This window comes from Muscardinus avellanarius (assembly GCF_963383645.1).
Source record: "Muscardinus avellanarius genome assembly, chromosome: 2".
In the NCBI taxonomy this organism is placed as follows: domain Eukaryota; kingdom Metazoa; phylum Chordata; class Mammalia; order Rodentia; family Gliridae; genus Muscardinus; species Muscardinus avellanarius.
Genome location: NC_137787.1, coordinates 36,818,292 through 36,838,054, shown reverse-complemented (window position 1 = coordinate 36,838,054; position 19,763 = coordinate 36,818,292). Strand labels below are relative to the sequence as shown.

The window sequence follows — 19,763 nt, the reverse complement described above, 5'->3', positions numbered from 1 at the left end:
TTGTTCCTGACTGTAGCGGAAATTCTTGCAGTTTTTCCCCATTCAATATAATGTTGGCTTTGGGTTTGCAGTATATTGCCTTGATGATGTTGAAGTACTTTCCTTCTATCCCAATTTTTTGCAGTGTTTTTAACATAAATGGGTGTTGGATTTTGTCGAATGCTTTTTCAGCATCTATTGCTATGATGATGTGGTTTTTGTTCTTGGTTCTATTTATGTGGTGAATAACATGTATTGATTTGCGTATGTTGAACCAGCCTTGTTTTTCTGGGATGAAACCGACTTGGTCGTGATGAATTATTCTCTTGATATAGTTTTGAATGCGTATAGCTAGTATTTTGTTTAGAATTTTTGCATCTATGTTCATTAAGGATATTGGTCTGTAGTTTTCCTTTCTTGAGGTATCTTTATTTGGTTTGGGGATTAATGTGATACTGGCCTCATAGAAGGAATTTGGAAGAGTTCCATCTCTTTCAATTTCCCGGAACGTGTTATGAAGTATTGGTATTAGTTGTTCACTGAAGGTTTTGTAGAATTCAGCTGGGAACCCATCTGGGCCTGGGCTTTTCTTTGGTGGAAGAATTTTTATTGCCGTTTCTATTTCTTTGGTTGTTATTGGTTGGTTTAGGCTTGCTATGTCCTCTTGGTTGAGTGTAGGAAGGTTAACTGTGTTTAGAAATCTGTCAATTTCATCCAGGTTTTCAAATCTATTGGAGTATAAATTTTTAAAGTAGTTTCTGATAATGTTTTGAATTTCTTCACTATCAGTGGTGATATCTCCTTTTTCATTTCTAATTTTGGTAATTTGAGTTGATTCTCTTTTTCTTTTGGTTAGGTTGGCCAGGGGTTTATCAATTCTATTAATCTTTTCAAAGAACCAACTTTTTGTTTTATTGATTCTTTGAATTGTTTTTTTGTTCTCTATTTCATTTATTTCTGCTCTAATTTTGATGATTTCTCGTCTTCTGCTGGCTTTGGGAATGGATTGTTGCAGAATTTCTAGATCCTTGAGTTGTTTCATTAGGTTCTTTACTTGGTGGTTCTCCATCCTTTTTATGTGGGCACTCAATGCGATAAACTTTCCTCTTAGTACTGCCTTCATGGTGTCCCATAGGTTTTGGTGGGTTGTGTCTCTGTTTTCGTTTGTTTCCATAAATTTCTTTATTTCTTCCCTAATTTCTGCTCTTACCCATTCGTCATTTAGTAGTGTATCATTCATTCTCCATGAATTTGAATACTTTCTTTCGAGTTTCCTGTTGTTGATTTCTACTTTTATTCCATTGTGGTCTGAAAAGATGCATGGGATTATATTACATTTTTTGAATTTGCTGGTATTTTCTTTGTGTCCCAGGATGTGATCTATTTTGGAGAAGGTTCCATGGGCTGCTGAGAAGAAAGTGTATTCTGTAGTTCCTGGTTGAAATACTCTGAAAACGTCTATTAGGTCCATTTGGTTTATGGTTTCCTTTAGTTCTAGAGCATCTTTACTCATCTTTTGCCTCGAAGATCGATCCAGTGGTGTGAGAGGCGTATTAAAGTCTCCCAGAATTATTGTATTTGGGTCTACTTGGGATCTTATGTCCAGAAGGGTTTGTTTTACGAATGTGGTTGCACCCACATTTGGGGCATAAATATTTACTATCATTATATCTTCTTGGTGTATTGTTCCTTTTAATAAAAGGAAGTGCCCTGATTTGTCTCTTTTGATGTGTTTTATTTTAAAGTCTGTTTTGTTGGATATCAGGGTTGCTACCCCTGCTCTTTTTCGGTCACTGGTGGCATGGTATATCTTTTTCCATCCTTTCACCTTCAACCTGTGAATGTCTTTGGCTGTGAGGTGAGTTTCTTGCAGACAGCATATGTTTGGATTATGTTTCCTAATCCACATTGCCAGTCTATGTCTTTTGATTGGTGAGTTAAGTCCTTTGACATTAAGTGATATTATTGAAATATGCTTTTTGTTTTCTGCCATTTTGTGTTCTGTCTACTCTTGGGTGTTGTGATCTTTCTTCTTTACTTAAATGGCCCACTTATTAACTTCCTCGCTTCTCTGATTCTGGAGTCTGCTTCTTTTTTCTTCCTTATGATTTATTTCTTTAAGAATTTTCTCTAGTGTTGGCTTTGAATTCATGAATTTTTTGAGATTCTGTTTATCCTGAAAGACTTTGACTTCCCCATTGATCTTGAATAGTAGTTTTGCTGGGTAGATTAATTTGGGCTGGAAGTTATGTTCTTCCAGGGTCTGAATCACGTCATACCAGTCTCTCCTAGCATTCCTGACCTGGGTTGTATAGTCTGGGGTGATTCTTATTGTTTTGCCTCTATATGTCACCTGTCCTTTTGTTCTCACTGCTTTTAAGATTCCTTCCTTGGCCTCTATGCTGGTCAATTTGGTTATTATGTGGCGTGGAGTGGTTTTTCTTTGGTCCTGTCTCAGTGGAGTTCTGTATGCCTCCTGTACTTGAAGATTCAAGTCTCTTTCCATATTTGGAAAATTCTCTGAGATTATTTCCTTGAAGATATTACATATGCCCTTGGTCTGTACCTCTATCCCTTCCTCAATGCCTATTATCCGTAAATTAGGGCGCTTCATATTATCCCATAATTGCTGGATGTTTAGGTTTTGTTGCTGTAAAGATTTCTGTATATCGCTGACTGTGTTTTCGGTTTGGGATGTACTGTCTTCTAATATTGATATTCTGTTTTCCATTTCATCTAATCTTCCAGAGTTTCTTTCTATTGCTGTCTTCATTTCACTTATTGCCTCTTTCATTTCATTCCAGACCTCTTTCTGATTCTTTTTTAGTGTTTCTATTTCACCTTTAACCTCCTCTATACTTGTTTTAAAACCTTTCATCATATTGAACAACAAGATTCTGAACTCCCCTTCTTGCATTTCTAGTAGGTCAGTATTCGTGATTTCTGCTGTCTCTTCATAACTCCTGGTTCTCATATTTATAGTGTTCTCTGTCCTGTTTTTCTGATTTCTACCCATCGTTCGTGAGTAATGTGTTTAGTCAAATCTTAATATTAGGAGTTTAGGAGTATCGGCCAGTCAGCAGAGCCTTTCCAGTGTTGAAAGTGGGTGATGTGGGAGGAGCTGGGGTGATGGGTAAAGGAGTCAGATTAGGTGGAGGATATGTTAGGTTGAGAAGGACTTTAAGTATGATAAAGTAATAACTTGCTATGAATGAGAGAGAGTTAACTACTAGGACTCTTGTTGTTAGTAGAGTAGTTATGGATATAAAAAATACTTTGAGTTTTAAACCATGAGGTATATTATGGGGAAAAGTTTTGGGGGAGAAATGTATGTAGGTTAGTGTGGGAAGGTTTGTAAATAGGGATGCTGGTAGGAGCAGGCAGACATAAAAAAAAAAAAAAAAAAAAAAAAAAGAATCCGCTCAAGATACCAAGACTATTATGTAATCCAAGAAAAAGGAAGGTAAACCAATCAAAGGAGGAGAATGAAAGAAAAGGAAGGAAAAGGGAAGAAAGAGGAAAAAGGAAGAGGAATAAAATAAAAGGAACTAGTAGCCGTGTGAAATAAAGAAATAAGGCAAACTATCCAATGTATATATATATAAAACAACAAGTTAAAGTAAGAGAAGTTTGGCTTAAAAGAAGAAAGAAAAAGAAAAAAAAGAAAACAGCAATAACCATACTAAAACAAAAGCACTTTAAAAGCAAAAGAAAACATAACATCCACATTAAAAGTAAAACAAACAGTCCTACTTATTTACGCATATGGGGTCAGGTCCATATAATATGTGTGTATCTGATTGCTTGGTAGCTTTCAGGATACCGTCCAATGTCTCTTAGTTTTCTTTGTACTCTATTTTTATCTTCTTAAGTCACTCTGGGTGTTTGGACACCTTTTTCTCCTTTAGCTGCTTTAGGTTTATGTGTCCGGGTGTCTGGTTTCACTGTTATTTGATTCTGTACAGTTCACAGATTCTGCGAAATTCTAACCTGTGGTCAGCACATCTGCACTCACCACCCTCGCCTCCAGCCTGTGCTTCCCTACAGCAGGGGTGGAGAGTGACTAAAGTGTAATTGGCACTTCCCCCTGAGGTCCTGAGCAGATTTTGTGGCCCGATGGATTTTCTTGTGTCTCTGGAAATTCCAGCTGGGCTAGCCAGGTGTGGTCCCAAGATGTGCCCTGGGCAAATGAATGCTGGTTCCTGGGTGGCCACACTTACTGCCAGAGCTCTGCCTATTCCAAGAGTGCAGGCTGGATGCCCTGTTAATACTGGACCCTAGTGAGAGTGGGTGCAGCTGTCTATTGCTGCTGGTATGTTCTTCCAAGGTGTATTGAGCTGTGTTCTCACTTAGAACTAAGCATCTGGCTACCAGAAGGTTGGGAATACCCCGCGGTGGGCCAGGGATGCAGGGTAGGTGCTCAAGGGTCCAGTGTGCGGTGTCCAGCAATGGTCTCTGCGTCCCGCGGGACGTAGAGGCTGGGGGTGCCCCAAGGAGATTTCCGGGTCTCCCAGTGCTTTTGCAGCCTGGAGGGTAGGCTCTGGCAAGGTGGCAGGGGTTAGCCACAGAAGCAGGCTCCAATTTAGGAGGGCAGTGTACAGGCGCTGATTACTAGTAGGGGACAGGCAGGATGCGCGAGGAGAGTGCTCTGAGGCTTGAGCCCGTGGTGGGGGTTTGAGACTGCGACTCCGCACACGCTAGGACCCCAGTTACTAGGGCGCCCTCAGGTACCTGTCTTGGTGCAGGAATCCGTGTGAGTCTCTGTGCCGATGTGATCCGGTCGCTGGTGGGCAGACAGAGTTCTGGAGGGTGCTGCTCGCTGCTTAGGATGCGGTCCTAAGTCCGTTTTTATTCCCGGATTATCTTGCCGTGGAAATATCGGGCAGGCAGCTCCTTGAACAGCTGCCAAAGCAGCCCGCGGCTCAGCGTTCTGGTCCGCGGTCAGATTGTATCTGCAGCAGGTCCCGTGTCCGATCTTTGTTCTTCTTGTTCAAGTTCAGGGTTCCGCCGAGGTACAGGATGTGTTTTGGTTCCTGGTATGTATTTGTTTTGTTGATTTAGACACTGCTTTCTCAGTATTTAAACTTTATTTACTTCAGCTACTGAGAGGTGCTGTGTCCCTCAGTCGCCATTTTGAAAAAAAAAAACAAAATTGTTTTTCTAAATTATATAGTATGCATTCATTTTTGGAGTGGTCATCTTCTAAGAGTGAGACTCTATTTTCCATGTGTTCTAGCCTACTGTTTATAATTTGTATTGATGCCTTCACTTCAATGATTTCATACTTCACTTTTGATTCCTGTTAAGGGTGTCAGATTCTTTTTAATTTGTTCCTTCATTTATTTCAGGCTCTCGCTCTGAATTCTTTTTGGAAGTCCTATATCATTTCTACTGTTAAAGTTCTGAATTGTCCTTCTGACCATCTCTGCAATTCTGTAAGGTGGATTCTGTTATTCTGGGGTTATTGGAGCTCGTTGTTTCCTTGCTATTCTTCCTTCTCATGATTTCCAGGTTTTCTTAGTTTGGTTTGGTTTTTTTGGTGGTACTGGGTTTCCTGGAAATCCTTCTACCTCTGAGCTACACTCCCAGACCTATTTTATATTTTTATTTGGAAACAGGGTCTCTTAAGCCAGCAAGGCTGGCTTCAAACCTGCATGATCCTCCGGTCCCTGCCTCCCAAGTGCGGGGATTACAAACATGCGCCACCATGCCCAGCCAATTTCCAGGTTGTTAAGTTTATATCTTTGTTGCTTATGATAGCTTTCTCTCAATCTGTAGGTTTCTTATGTTTATTTTATCTTTCTTAATGGTATTTTATTATGGAGGCAGATATTTACCACCAGGTATGCCATTACAATTGAATAGCCTCTACTGTATGGTTATTCTCTATTCTCTGTTGTGTGTTTAGTATCCATTGATACTAATCTTGAATATTGTGTCTACTGTTGTTCTACCTGTAGATTCAATAGTGGGTTGCGGTTACTCTAAGCTTCCGGCTGCTTGTTGCAATGGTGGTGTTGATGGGTTTAAAGTGTTAAGGTCCAGTGTTCTATCTGCCACCTTTTTTATAAGGAATCAGCTCACAGGTGTGAGCAGAACAGTTTGTGACTTATGTTTGTTTTAAACCTCAATGTGTGGGCTGTTGGGCATTTTCTTCTGTCAGCTGTGATTAGTTTATCCTTAGTGCTTAGCAGTCTTTTCTGGTAGTTCACTTCTTTGGTCCAATGTCAGCAGTAGAGATTTATAGGTGCCAGCTTGTATATACTAGGGAAAGTTGTGTTGTAGTCAAAGGTGGAGGTTGGGTGAGGGCAAAGGAGCCAGAGTGATGGGTGGAGGGAAGAGGATATGATCAAGTAGAATGAGAGTTTAAGTGTAGTAATACAATATATGATAGAAATGAGAGATAGTGAAATATGGGAAGATTCTAGTAGTCAACGTAGAGTATTTAGGTACAGTGATATGAAATAGATTTAATATAAGAGAAAGAAAAAAGAACAAAAGTGTTGGAGGGGATAAAGTAAGTAGGAAAGGGGGAGGAAGAGTGGCGTACTGTTCTGGGTCTCTAGAGGACAATGTGGGCTGCCCACAACTGCTGCAGGCTCTGGCCGGGCAGCCGGGCTATCAGATCTCTGTTGAACCTAGAGCAAGGTACTGCTTAAGATGCTGAAGATCTGCAGCTGCTTACTTCACATCAAGTCATTGGCATCTTTGTTGGGTGTCTCTGGAGGCCACAGTGCAAGCAGTCTGGGCATGGAGCAGAAAGGCCAAGGTGGCACAGCTGGCCTCTGCAGCGGTGTTCACCAGGTGAGGCATGCCTGGGGCACTTTCCTATCCCCTGTTCTGTCTCCTGGGTTTTGTTCCACTGTGGTTCAATTATTTTATAGCTTAGCTCAAACTTTTTTGCTGCTTTTTTTTCTCTTGTCAAGGAGCTGCCTTCTCAGTGCTTGAATTTTGGCTTTTACCATGACTGAGATGTGCTGTGTCCCTCAGTCACCATCTTGCTGAGCCTCCAAAATCCTACTTTCTACAAGAGTATTAGCATGAGATTTCAATGTCTTGGTTTAAGGAGTGAGTTAGACATTATAAACCACAGGGAAAAGCACTGAAACTTCTTTTAGGACTTAGAATCTTCTCCCATCAGCATAGTTCTTGCCTTCTGAGTGCAAAATAAGAGGTAGACTAAGTTTTTCCCTATTCTCACCTTTTATCTCAATTTCTTTCCTGATCCTTATCTTATGCCACACAGATTCTGTGGCATTTCTAGAATATTTACTGTTGTTAACCTTGCATGATATTTGGACAATTGAATCTTGAATAATTAAAAATTCAAAAGAAAAGGAATATAAAATAGTAAATGGTATTCACAGGCAGTAGGCAATTGGGATGAAAAGAATAATTTTTTAAAAATTGTTCCTAGTACAAAGGTGCCTTACATGGTCTGTGCTTTCCTAGTGTTATTGTGTTTGCCTATTATGCATTTACAGTCATTTGGAGGAAAGCAGAAGCAGTCAAAGTTATGTTTATGTTTCTTTATAAGTATATAATAAATAAGAAAAATATATAATAAACTGCATTTAGAATTCATAATATTTATCTTGATGGTAGTCTGAAATTATGGTAACTTTTTTTTTAAAGAAAATGTCAGTCTACTTACCATTTTCCCCTTTTTATTTGTATTGCTATATTTATAGAATTTACCCGATGGAGACACATCTGAAAAAGAGTGGAAAAATGATTACATGAATAGCCTCCACTTGTGACACTAAATGTATTTTAGAGACATATCTCTAACATGTGACTGTAAAAACACAGTGGTTGGAAGCACAGGCTCTGGTGCAGCCTGCTGGGACTCAAATAGTTTTTGCGAACTGTTTACCTTTGACTCATCTTTAAAGCTAGGATGTGAGTGTCAGTTCTCACAAGTGTATGAAGATTAAATAAATTAATGATATATGAAGCACTTAAAAAGTTCTGAAGACTAAGTAAGGCAAGAGAAGCTAACTGCAAAGTACTGAAGTAATTACTTTTAGCACCTAGTTCCACTCTTTTGTCTTTAAGATGGGGAAGTTGAGGCTTTTTGTAAGAAAGACATTTGTGTAAATCACAAACATAGTGGCAAAGCAGGGATGGGATCTACTTTATATCTTCATTTTACTTGATAATTTCCCCTTTCCAAACAAACAGTTGGAAATAATAGGAGAATTTGTCACATTTACTTCAAACACTTTTCTATGTTCATATAGAGGAATCCAGCCAGGCGTGGTGGCACACGCTTGTAATCCCAGCATTTGGGAGGCTGAGACCTGAGGATCACGGTTTGTGGACAGCCTCAGCTACTTAGGTCCTCTGCAACTCAGTGAAACCCAGTTTCAAAATAAAGAATAAAAAATAGGGCAGGGGGTGTAGCTCAGAGGTCGAATGCCCCTGGGTTCCACTCCCAGACCCGCAAAAAAAAAAAAGAAAAAGAAAAAGAAAAAAAAAAGAATCCAAAAGATATTAGAACAGAACTTTCACAGTTATCAATCTTGGTCTTTTTAATGATGGTATCACAGAATACTTGAGACTGAATAATTTATAAGGAACAGAAATTAATTTCTTATAATTCTAGAGGCTGGAAAGTCCAAGATAAAGGGGCCAGCATCTGGTGAAGGCCTTCTTGTTTCATCATCCCAGGGCAGAAGGCAGAAGGGTAGGAGAGACAGAACAAAAGGAGACCAAACACCCCCATTACACCAAGCCCACTCCTGCAATAACAAGCGCACTTTTGCAATAACATTGACCCGTTCAGTCCACCCACATGGCATAATCATTAGTTACTAGGCCCCACTTCTCAACACACTGCACTGGGGATTAAGCTCACCAGGGAATCCATTCAAACCACATCGTTATGCCCCTGGACCTAAAAATTAATATCTCTCTCACATACAAAATACATTTATTCCATCTCAATAGCCCCAAAGGCTTAACTCCCAGAAATTCAAAAGTCCAAAGTCTAGAGTCTCATCTAAGTAAGACATGAGTGAGACTCAAACTATGATTTATTCTGCAAATTCCCCTTCCAACTCTGAGCCTGGGAAATTAAACAAGTTATCTACTTCCAAAATAGAGTGTGACATAGGCATATGATAGACATTTCTATTCCAAAAGGGAAAAATAGGCAAAAAGAAAGGTGTGACTGGGCCCTAGTCAGCCCAAAACCCAAAAGGGAAAATAATAGAAAATCTTAAAGCTTTGGAATCATTTCCTTTGACTCCATGTCTCACTGTGCGCAGTATGGGTTTGGAGGCGGGCCCCAAGGCCTGGGGAAGCTCTGTCCCCACAGCTTCCGTGGACTCAGCCAACTAGCAGCTCTCAGTTTGGAGTTTCCTGCCTACAGCTCTCCCAAGCCATCATTGCCAATGGCAGCTCTATAGTTCTAAGGTTTCTGCAGCAGCCCCTATACCTCGGGTTCACTGTGAATTGCCCTCGTGGGGGACTCTTGGCTGTACCCTTTGACAAGTTTCTGTCTGGGTCCCAGGCTACCAGAGACCCAGGCTACGCTTGGAACTTTAGGTGGAGGTAACCATGCTCCCACAACTTGCAAACCCCAAGTGCGTGCATGCAGAACTAGCACCACATGGTTGCCACTAGGACTTAGGACTTTCACCTTCTGGAGCAGTAGCATGAGCTGCACCTGGGCTGGCTTCAGCCAAAGCTGGAGTGGTTAAAGAGCACTATGCTAGAAGCAGGGAGCAGATATTCAAGGTGGCACAGGACAGCAAATGCAGAGGTCCTGCAAATGCCCTTCTGGAAACCTTGCCAAGGTCCTAGCTTGCCTCAAAGATCTCTGAGATGTGTTTGGAGTCACTGTTCCATTGTCTTGATGTCTATAGCACTCAGCTCCCTTCTACCTGTATTAATCTCTTTTAGCAAAGGGTTGCCCGGCCACGCCCTTGGCTTGATCTCCTAAGTATGTTTTATTCTGCACAGGACCAGGTTGCAAATTGTCTAAATCCTTCCATTCTGCTTCCCTTTTAAGTTTCTTCTTTAAATAATTTCCCTCCTCTGGTATTTTACTACATTCAGTTAAAGGAAGCCATGAAGCTTCTTTATTATTTTGCTTAGAAATTTCTTCTGCCAAATTTCTTCTTAGAAATTAATAGCTCTTGATTTCTGATTTCTATAAAGCTCCTAAGTATAGGCACCATTTAGCCAAGTTCTTTACCACTTTATAACAAGGATAATGTTTTTCTCCAGTTTCTAATACCTTATTCCACATTTCAATCTGAGATTCCTCTGAATTAACTTTACCATCCACATTTCTATAAGTACTCTGATCATAACCACACAAGTAATCTCTAAGGAGTTTCAGATCTTCCCTTCCTTCACAGCTTTCCTCCCCTTCTGAGCACTCAGTCGAATCTCTCATACTAGTCCTTTTATGACAATCTAGGCTTTTTTTAGCCTGATCCTGTTAATTATTCTATACCTAACCATTACCCAGTTCCAAAGCTATCTTCATATTTTCAGATATTAGATATAGCAGCCACACCAAACTCCACCTTCTATAGGAAAGGAATCCCCATGATAAGAAGCCCACTCCCATGATAATGGCACTGATCCATTTATGCCACCCTTGTGATGTGACCACCTCTCACAGCCCCTCCTCGTGACAATGTTGTATTGAGAACGACGCTTCCAACACAGGGCTTTGGGGAGACATCTTATACCATAGCAGTATTGAGTTATAGGTAACCAAATATCCCAATCTCCAAAGATATATTGTTAATCCTTAATGTTTTCTCAAATGTCTTTACTGTTCTAAAATAGACAATAATTTAAGTGTACCTTAATTTTTTATGGTGTTTTAAAGTAGCAGTTCCTAAAACTGACACACTATTGTCCAAACTGGCTCTCTGCATAGATACATACATACATGACTATAGTACTCAGTTATAATCACATTAAAATTTTTATTTTATAGCATTCTACTATTCAAGCTAAGCCAAATCCCCCATTTACTGGTTTAATTGACCCATACTTGTCATTCATACTTTTGATTTGACTTTTCTTCATAAACCCTAATTAGAGAACTATCTCTACAACCTAAGGACGCTTGTATGTTATCAAGAAATGTAACTGCTTGCTCATTATTCCTACGCAGCAACTGTCCTTGCTACCTATTTTATCTTCATTTAATTAGATTACTGCAGTCTCCTCTAAGTGGAAATGCAGACGCTATATACCATGACTATTCCAATTATTCAATTTTTTTTAAAGTGTACTAATGGTAAAATGCTGCTGCCTCAAAAACTCATGTGTCCCCTTAATTGCACTTCCCTGGCTACTTTGATTCCTTGGGAATCTCCATTTCCCTCAACTCCAAAATGACACATCAGGGGACCTCTAGAACTCTGATCCAATGTCATTTTGTTTTCCCTGCTTACACTGGATTGGTTGTTAAATATTTTGATTATCACCTTTGAGTTGACTGGTATGTTGAATATGTCTTCATAAAAATATCACCGAACAACTTACCAAATTAGAAAAACCTTTTCACTAGATATCTACTACAGAGTAGACTAATGTTTGGAAACACAGATAAGCAAATATAATAAATGATTTATCCATATAATATCATTGTATATATAGAATAAAAATTACCCAGATTTCCAAATTTTAAGACCATTTGTATTTTTCTTTGCTTGATCTCCCAGTGGTATAGTATAACACTGTAAGTTTTCATGTCAATAACAAAAATATTAACTTTACCTTTTGAAGGAACATCTTGATATTGATTATTGTATATGATTTGATGGTCCAAATTTCATTGAATGAATATTTGAAAATTATAATACTATAAATGAAAATAACAGCTTACCTGGCAAATAAGGGTAATAATGTCTGGTATCACTTATTGGGCTAATCTAGAAAGCAGAGTAGAAAAGGAAAATAGAAAAATAATTACATATCAATACATCATTGAGACTTAGCATTATTTATAGAAATACATAATAAAATGAGGTTAAGTATTATCATTTGGCTTTATCTTATAAAAAGGACTCATTTACAATTTAACAAGTATAATTGGGTGTGGTATAATTGGGTATGGGTATGCGCAACTGAAACACTGTATTTATAGATAGTTAAGGTAGGAAATTTAAAGCATTAAAAGAAAATGCTTGATGTCACACGTCCATCATTAACCTCTTCTAATTCTCTAAGCCCCAGGAGAAAATAGCTGTTTTTTAATAGTAAATAAAAATAAAAATGAATATAAAAAAGTAAATAAAATAAAAGATTAGTATAAAAAAAGGAGGTAGAAACTTCATCAGGGAAGACAGAGGAATATGGAGTATGATATTTATTTATTTAATTAATTATATATATATATATATATATATATATATATATTTTTTTTTTTTTTTTTTTTTTTTTGGTGGTACGGGGGTTCCTGGAAACCCTTCTACCTCCGGGCTACACTCCCAGACCTATTTTTGTATTTTTATTTGGAAACAGGGTCTCTTAAGCCAGCAAGGCTGGCTTTGAACCTGCGTGATCCTCCTGTCTCCACCTCCCAAGCGTGGGGATTACAAGCGTGTGCAACCTCACCCGGCAGATATTTATTTTTAATTTAAAATAAATGATATACATTTAAACTGTACTTGGTGCTCTCTCCCCCACCCTGCTTTTCCTTCCCCCCTCCCAACAATGAGTGTCCAGATTAACCATGCTATATTCATACTTTTACACATATTCAGATGTAGTCCCTCATTAATCAAGTTCAGCCTTCTTCTTCTCCTATCCTTCCATTCTAGCTTTGCTGAGGTTTCCCTTCCATTATCTGGAGTCCCTCTGATATCCCCAATGCTCCCTAGTTTGGGCATATTAGAGGAAACATATGTCCCTTCTCTTTCTGTGCTTGGCTGATCTCACATTCCATGTTCTCCAGGACTTTCCATCTTCTTGCAAATGACATGATTTTGTTCTTCTTTATAGCTAAATAGAATTCCATTGTGTATAATTCCCATAATTTTGCAATCCATTCATCTGTTGATGGGGACCTGGGTTGCCATATTTTGGCTATTACGAATTATGCTATGAACATAGGTATGCATATGATGCTGTAGTTCTCTGATTTCAACCCCTTTGGAAAAATACCCAGAAGTGGTAAAGCTGGATCATATGGTGGATCTATTCCCAGTTTTGTAAGGAATCTCCACACTGATCTCCATAGTGACTGAACTAGTTTGCACTCCCACCAACAGTGTAAAAGAGTTCCTCTTTCCCCACATCCTCACCAGCATTTGTTGTTATTTGATTTCTTTATGCTTGCCAATCTGACTGGGGTTACATAAAATCTCAGTGTAGTTTTGATTTGCATCTCCCTGATGGCTAATGATGTAGAACATTTTTCTTGTATCTATAGGCCATTTGTATCTCTTCTTTTGTAAAGTGTCTATTTAGTTCAAATGCCCATTTCTTGATTGGTTTGTTTGTTTTGCTAGTGTAGAGTCTTTTGAGCTCTTGGTATATTCTGGATATTAGCCCTCTATCAGAGTGGTGGCCGGTAAAGATCTTCTCCCATTCTGTAGGCTTCCTCTTTAGGTTATTTATGGTTTCCTTTGATGAGAAGAAACTTTTTAGTTTGATGCAATCACACTTCTTAATTCTTGCTTTAATTTTCTGAGCTTTGGAGGTTTTGTTGAGAAAGTTACTGCCTGTGCCTGTATGTTGTAGTGTTGAGCCTATGCCCTTCTCTAATAACTTCACAGTCTCTGGTCTAATTTCTAAGTCTTTGATCCATCTCAAGTTGATTCCTGTGGACGGTGAGAGGTAAGAATTTAGTTCCATCTTTCTACAAATGGATAGCCAGTTCTCCCAGCACCATTTGTTGAAAAGGCTGTCTTTTCTCCAGCATATGAGTTTGGCCCCTTTGTCAAAGATTAATTGACTAAAGATGTGTGGATTTGTTTCTGTATCATCTATTCTAATCCACTGGTCAGTATATCTGTTATTGTGCCAGTATCATGCTGTTTTTACTACTATTGCTCTATAGTATAGCTTGAAGTCTGGGATTGTAATGCCTCCTGCATGTTTCTTATTGCTGAGAATTGCTTTGGCTATTCTGTGTCTTTTCTTTTTCCATATAAAGTTCATGATTGATTTTTCTAGGTCTATGAAGAATGTTGTTGGTATTTTAATGGAATTTGCATTGAATCTATAGATCACTTTTGGCAGAATGGTCATTTTGATGATATTTATTCTGCCTATCCATGAGCATGGAAGATCTTTCCATTTTCCAAGGTCTTCTTCAATTTCTTTCTTTTAATGTTTTATAATTTTTGTTGTAGAGATCTTTTACATCTTTGGTTAGGTTTATTCCTAGGTATTTTATTGTTTTTGAGGTTATAGTGAATGGAATTGTTTTCTTTAGTTCTTTCATTGTGGATTCATTGTTGGCGTAAAGAAAAGCCACTGATTTCTTTAGGTTGATTCTGTTGTTGATTTTGCAACTTTGCTGAATTTGTTAATCAGCTCCAGAAGTCTTTTGATTGAGTTCTTTGAGTCTTCTTGATAAAGGATTATGTCATCTGCAAATAAGGATAATTTTAATTCCTCTCTTCCTATTTGAATTCCTTTAATTTCTCTTGTCTTATTGCTGTGGCAAGAGTCTCAAAGACTATATTGAAAAGGAGTGGTGATAGAGGGCATCCTTGTCTTGTTCCTGATTTTAGAGGAAATTCTTGCAGTTTTCCCCCATTCAATATAATGTTGGCTTTGGGTTTGTCGTATATTGCCTGAATGATGCTGAAATATGTTCCTTCTATTCCAATTTTCTGCAGTGTTTTATCATGAATGGGTGTTGGATTTTGTCAAATGCTTTTTCAGCATCTATTATTATGATGATGTGGTTTTTGTTCTTGGTTCTATTTATGTGGTGAATAACACATATTTATTTGCATATGTTGAACCAGCCTTGTTTTTCTGGGATGAAACCAACTTGGTCATGATGTATTATTCTCTTGATATGGTTTTGAGTGTGTATGGCTAGTATTTTGTTTAGAATTTTTGCATCTGTGTTCATTAAGGATATTGGTCTGTAGTTTTCCTTTCTTGAGGTATCTTTATTTGGTTTGGGTATTAATGTGATACTGGCCTCTTAGAAGAAATTTGGGAGAGTTTCATCTCTTTCAATTTCCCAGAACAAGTTGTGAAGTATTGGTATTAGTTCTTCATTGAAGGTTTTGTAGAATTCAGCTGGAAACCCATCTGGGCCTGGGCTTTTCTTTGATGGAAGAATTTTTATCACCATTTCTATTTCTTTGTTTGCTATTGGTTGGTTTAGGCTTGCTATGTCCTCTTGGTTCAGGTTAGGTAGGTTATATGTGCTTAGAAATCTATCAATTTCTTCCGTGTTTTCTAGTCTACTGGACTATTCTATTTTCAGAATAGTTTCTGATAATCCTTTGAATTTCTCCACTATCTGTGGTGATGTCTCATTTTTCATTTCTGATTTTAATAATTTGAGTTGATTCTCTCTTTCTTTTGGTTAGATTGGCCAGGGTTTTATCAATTCTATTAATCTTTTCAAAGAACCAGCTTTTTGTTTTGTTGATTCTTTGAATTGTTTTTTGTTCTCTATTTCATTTATTTTCTGCTCTGATTTTAATAATTTCCTGCCTTCTGCTGGCTTTGGGATTAGACTCTTGCAGTTTTTCTAGGTCCTTGAGTTGTGTCATTAGGTTCTTGGCGATTCTCTGTCCTTCTTATGTGGGCACTCAATGCTATAAACTTTCCTCTTAATACTGCCTTCATACTGTCCCATAGATTTTGGTAAGTTGTGTCTCTATTTTCATTTATTTCCATAAATTTCTTTATTTCTCCCCTAATGTCCACTCTTACCCATTCGTCATTCAATAGTGTATCATTCAATCTCCATGTATTTGAATAGTTTCTTTTGAGTTTCCTGTTGTTGATTTCTACTTTCATTCCATTATGTTCTGAAAAGGATGTGATCTATTTTGGAGATGGTTCCATGGGCTGTGGAGAAGAATGTGTATTCTGTAGTTCCTGGTTGAAATATTCTGTATATGTCTATTAAGTTAATTTGGTTTATAGTTTTCTTTAGTTCTAAAGAGTCTTTACTCATCTTTTGCCTCCAGTGGTGTGAGAGGTGTGTTAAAGTCTCCTGGAATTACTGTATTTGGGTCTATTTGAGATCTAATGCCCAGAAGGGTTTGTTTTACAAATGTGGGTGCACACACATTTGGAGCATAAACATTTACTATCATTATATCTTCTTGGTGGATTGTTCCTTTTAATAAAAGTAAGTGCTCTGTTTTGTCTCTTCTGATGTGTTTTAGCTTGAAGTCTGTTTTGTTGGATATCAGTGTTGCTACCCCTGCCATTTTTTGGTCTCTAATAGCATGGTATATATCTTTTTCCATCCTTTCACTTGTCTGTGAATGTCTCTGGCTGTAAGCTGAGTTTCTTGCAAACAGCATATATTTGGATTATGTTTCTTAATCCACATTTCCAGTCTATGTCTTTTGATTGGTGAGTTAAGTCCTTTGATGTTAAGAGTTATTATTGAAATATGATTTTTGTTTTCTATCATTTTGTGTTCTGTCTTCTGTTTGGTAGCTTATTCTTTCTTCTTTACTTAGACACCCCACTAATCAACTTCCTCTCTTCTCTGGTTCTGAAGTGTGCTTCTTTTTTCTTCTTTATGGTTTATTTCTTTAAGTATTTTATCTAGTGTTGGTTTTGAATTCATAAATTTTTTGAGATTCTGTTTATCTTGAAAGGCTTTGTTTCTCCAACAATTTTGAATAGTAGTTTTTCTGGATATAGTAGTTTTGGTTGGAAGTTGTTTTCTTCCAGGGTCTGAATCACGTCATACCAGTCTCTCCTAGCATTCATGACTTGGGTTGTATAGCCTAGGGTAATTCTTATTGTTTTGCCTTTATATGTCACCTGTCCTTTTGTTCTCACTGCTTTTAAGATTCTTTCCTTGGCCTCTATGTTGGTCATTTTGACTATTATGTGGTATGGGGAGGTCCTTCTTTGAACTTGTCTTAATGGTGTTCTGTATGTCTCCTGGACATGAAGATCCAAGTCTCTTTCCATGCTTGGAAAATTCTCTGAAGAGATTACAGATGCCCTTGGTCTGTACCTCTGTCCCTTCTTCAGTGTCTTTTATCCATAAATTAGGATGCTTCATGTTGTCCCATAGTTGTTGTATGTTTAGGTGTTGTTGCTGTAATGACTTCTGTATACTGTTGACTGTGTTTTCGGTTTTGGATGAACTGTTTTCTTTTTCTTTTTCTTTTTTTCTTTTTGGTGGTACTGGAGTTCCTGGAAACCCTTCTACCTTCGGGATACACTCCTAGACCTATTTTATAATTTTTATTTGGAAACAGGGTCTCTTAAGCCAGCAAGGCTGGCTTTGAACCAGTGCGATCCTCCTGTCTCCACCTCCCAAGTGCAGGGATTACAAGCATGCACCACCACGCCCAGCTGGATGAACTGTCTTCTAACAGTGATATTCTACTTTGACTCTTTTTTTTTTTTGGTGGTACTGGGGTTCCTGGAAACCCTTCTACCTCTGGGCTATACTTCCAGACATAATTTTTATTTATTTATTTATTTTTTAATTTTTTTATTGGTGCATTATATTCATACAACTTATTGGGGTAAAAAACTTGTGTGTACAAACATGTACGCATCGCTGATTTAACCCCTACCCAAATCCCACCCCATTCCCTCCCTGTCCCTCAATCCCTTGCTTGGCTTAGTGATTTTTTTTTTAATTGGTGCACTGTATTCATATATCATAGTGGGATATATACTTTTGTAGACATACATGCACACATTGCCCAGTCAGCCCCCACCCGATCCCCACCCCATTCTCTCCCTATCCCTCCCTCCCATGCTTGGCTTAGTGATTGACATCTAGTATTATAGCAATTTATCAAAAATTAAAAATGATAATCTCACATAACAGTTTCATTTGTCTGATACCAAGCTTTTGATGACTTAAAGATAACATTTCAATATTTCTTTTTACTTTCTTTCTTACCAGAGAATCTATTTTTTCTATTTTTAGGTGAAACTATCATATATTTATATATTTATTTTTCAGAAAAAAAAATCTATCCTAATATGGAATATGGACTCTAGGTACCCACAATGATCTTGAAAAAGAACAAAGCTAGAAGATGTATATTTTCTGATTTCAAACCATATAAAGCTACAATAATTGAAACAGTGTAGTACTATTCTAAAGGCAGATATATAAACCATTGGAGTTAAATAAAAGCCTAGAGCTAAATTCTTCCCTATATTGTCAAGTTATTTTTGACAAGGTTTCCACGAACATTTGGTGGTGGAAAAAATAATCTTTTAACTAAATATTGTTGAAAAATAATAATTACATGGAGAAGAATAAAGTTGGACCCTTACCTAATCCCATATACAAATATTAACTCAAAATAGATAAAAGACCTAAATATAAATCTTAAGACTATAAACTTTTAGGAGAAAATCTGGGTCATAAAACCTCACAACATTGAAATTGGCAGTGATTTCTTGGTTATGATTTCAATGGCACAGGCAACAGAAGAGTATACAAACTCCCTAAAAAATAAAAAACATATTGTATATCCAAAGACAATGTAAACAGAGTTAACAGTTACTAATAGAATGGGATAAAATATTTCCAAATGCTATATCTGAAGGTATATTAATGTTCCAACTAGAAATCCTAAAAATTAACAACAATAAAGGCAAACAATACCCTTTAGAGATAGGTAAAAGACTAACATAAATAATGAATCTCCACAGATAACCAATCTTAGTTGTCTGTTGGATGGAAAATCTTGTTTCTCTAGTTCTGATGTGTGTTACCTATTTCTTCTTTGTAGTTAATCTCTTTGAGTATTTTCTCTAGTGCTGGTTTTGAAGACATAAATTCCTTCAGTTTCTGTTTGTCATGGAAGCTTCTTATTTCTCCATCTAATTTGATAGAAAGTTTTGCTGGGTAGGAAATTTTTGGCTGGAAGTTGTTTTCTTTCAAAATTGGGAATATGTTACTCCAAGCCCTTCTGGCTCTCATAACTTGGTTTGGGAAGTCTGGAGTGATTCTAATTGGTTTGCCTCTGAATGTCACTTGGCCCTTTGCTTTTGTTGCCTTTAAGATTCTCTGCTTTATATTTTTATTTGGAAACAGGGTCTCTTAAGCCAGCAAGACTGGCTTTGAACCTGCACGATCCTTCTGTCTCCACCTCCCAAGCACAGGGATTACAAGCATGTGCCACTACACCCAGCTTTTATTGACTCTTTCATTTCATTCCAGACCTCTTTCTGATTCTTTCTTCGTATGTCTAATTCGTCTTTCATCTCCTCTAGACTTGTTTTAAATCCTTTCATCATATTGTAGATCAAGATTCGGAACTCCCCTTCTTGCATTTCTTGTAGGTTAATATTAGTAATTTCTGTTATTTCTTCACTATTCCTACTTCTCTTATTTTCAAAGTTCTCAGGCCTGTTTTTCTGATGTTTACCCATCGTTTGTGGGTATTATGTTTAGTCCAGTCTTAGTAGTAGGAATTTAGAAGAGTCAACAGGTAAACAGTACTTTTTTGAGTGGTGAGGGTTGGGTGATGGTGGAGTAGCTGGGGTGATGGGTGCAGGAGTCAGTTAAGGTAGAGGATATAGTTAGGTTGTGGAAGAATTTAAGTATCATAAGGTTGTATCAGGTTGAGAATGGGAGAAGGTTAGATGGTAAGACTCTTCTATTA

At 37.7% G+C, this 19,763-nt stretch overlaps 1 protein-coding gene across 1 annotated transcript in view; it reads right to left on the bottom strand.

Moving 5' to 3' along the window:
* Positions 1-19,763, bottom strand: part of C2CD6 (C2 calcium dependent domain containing 6) — a gene marked incomplete at both ends in the record, with an annotated part of 149,911 nt that overhangs the window by 30,407 nt on the left and 99,741 nt on the right. The gene's annotated exons all lie outside the window — the stretch shown is intronic.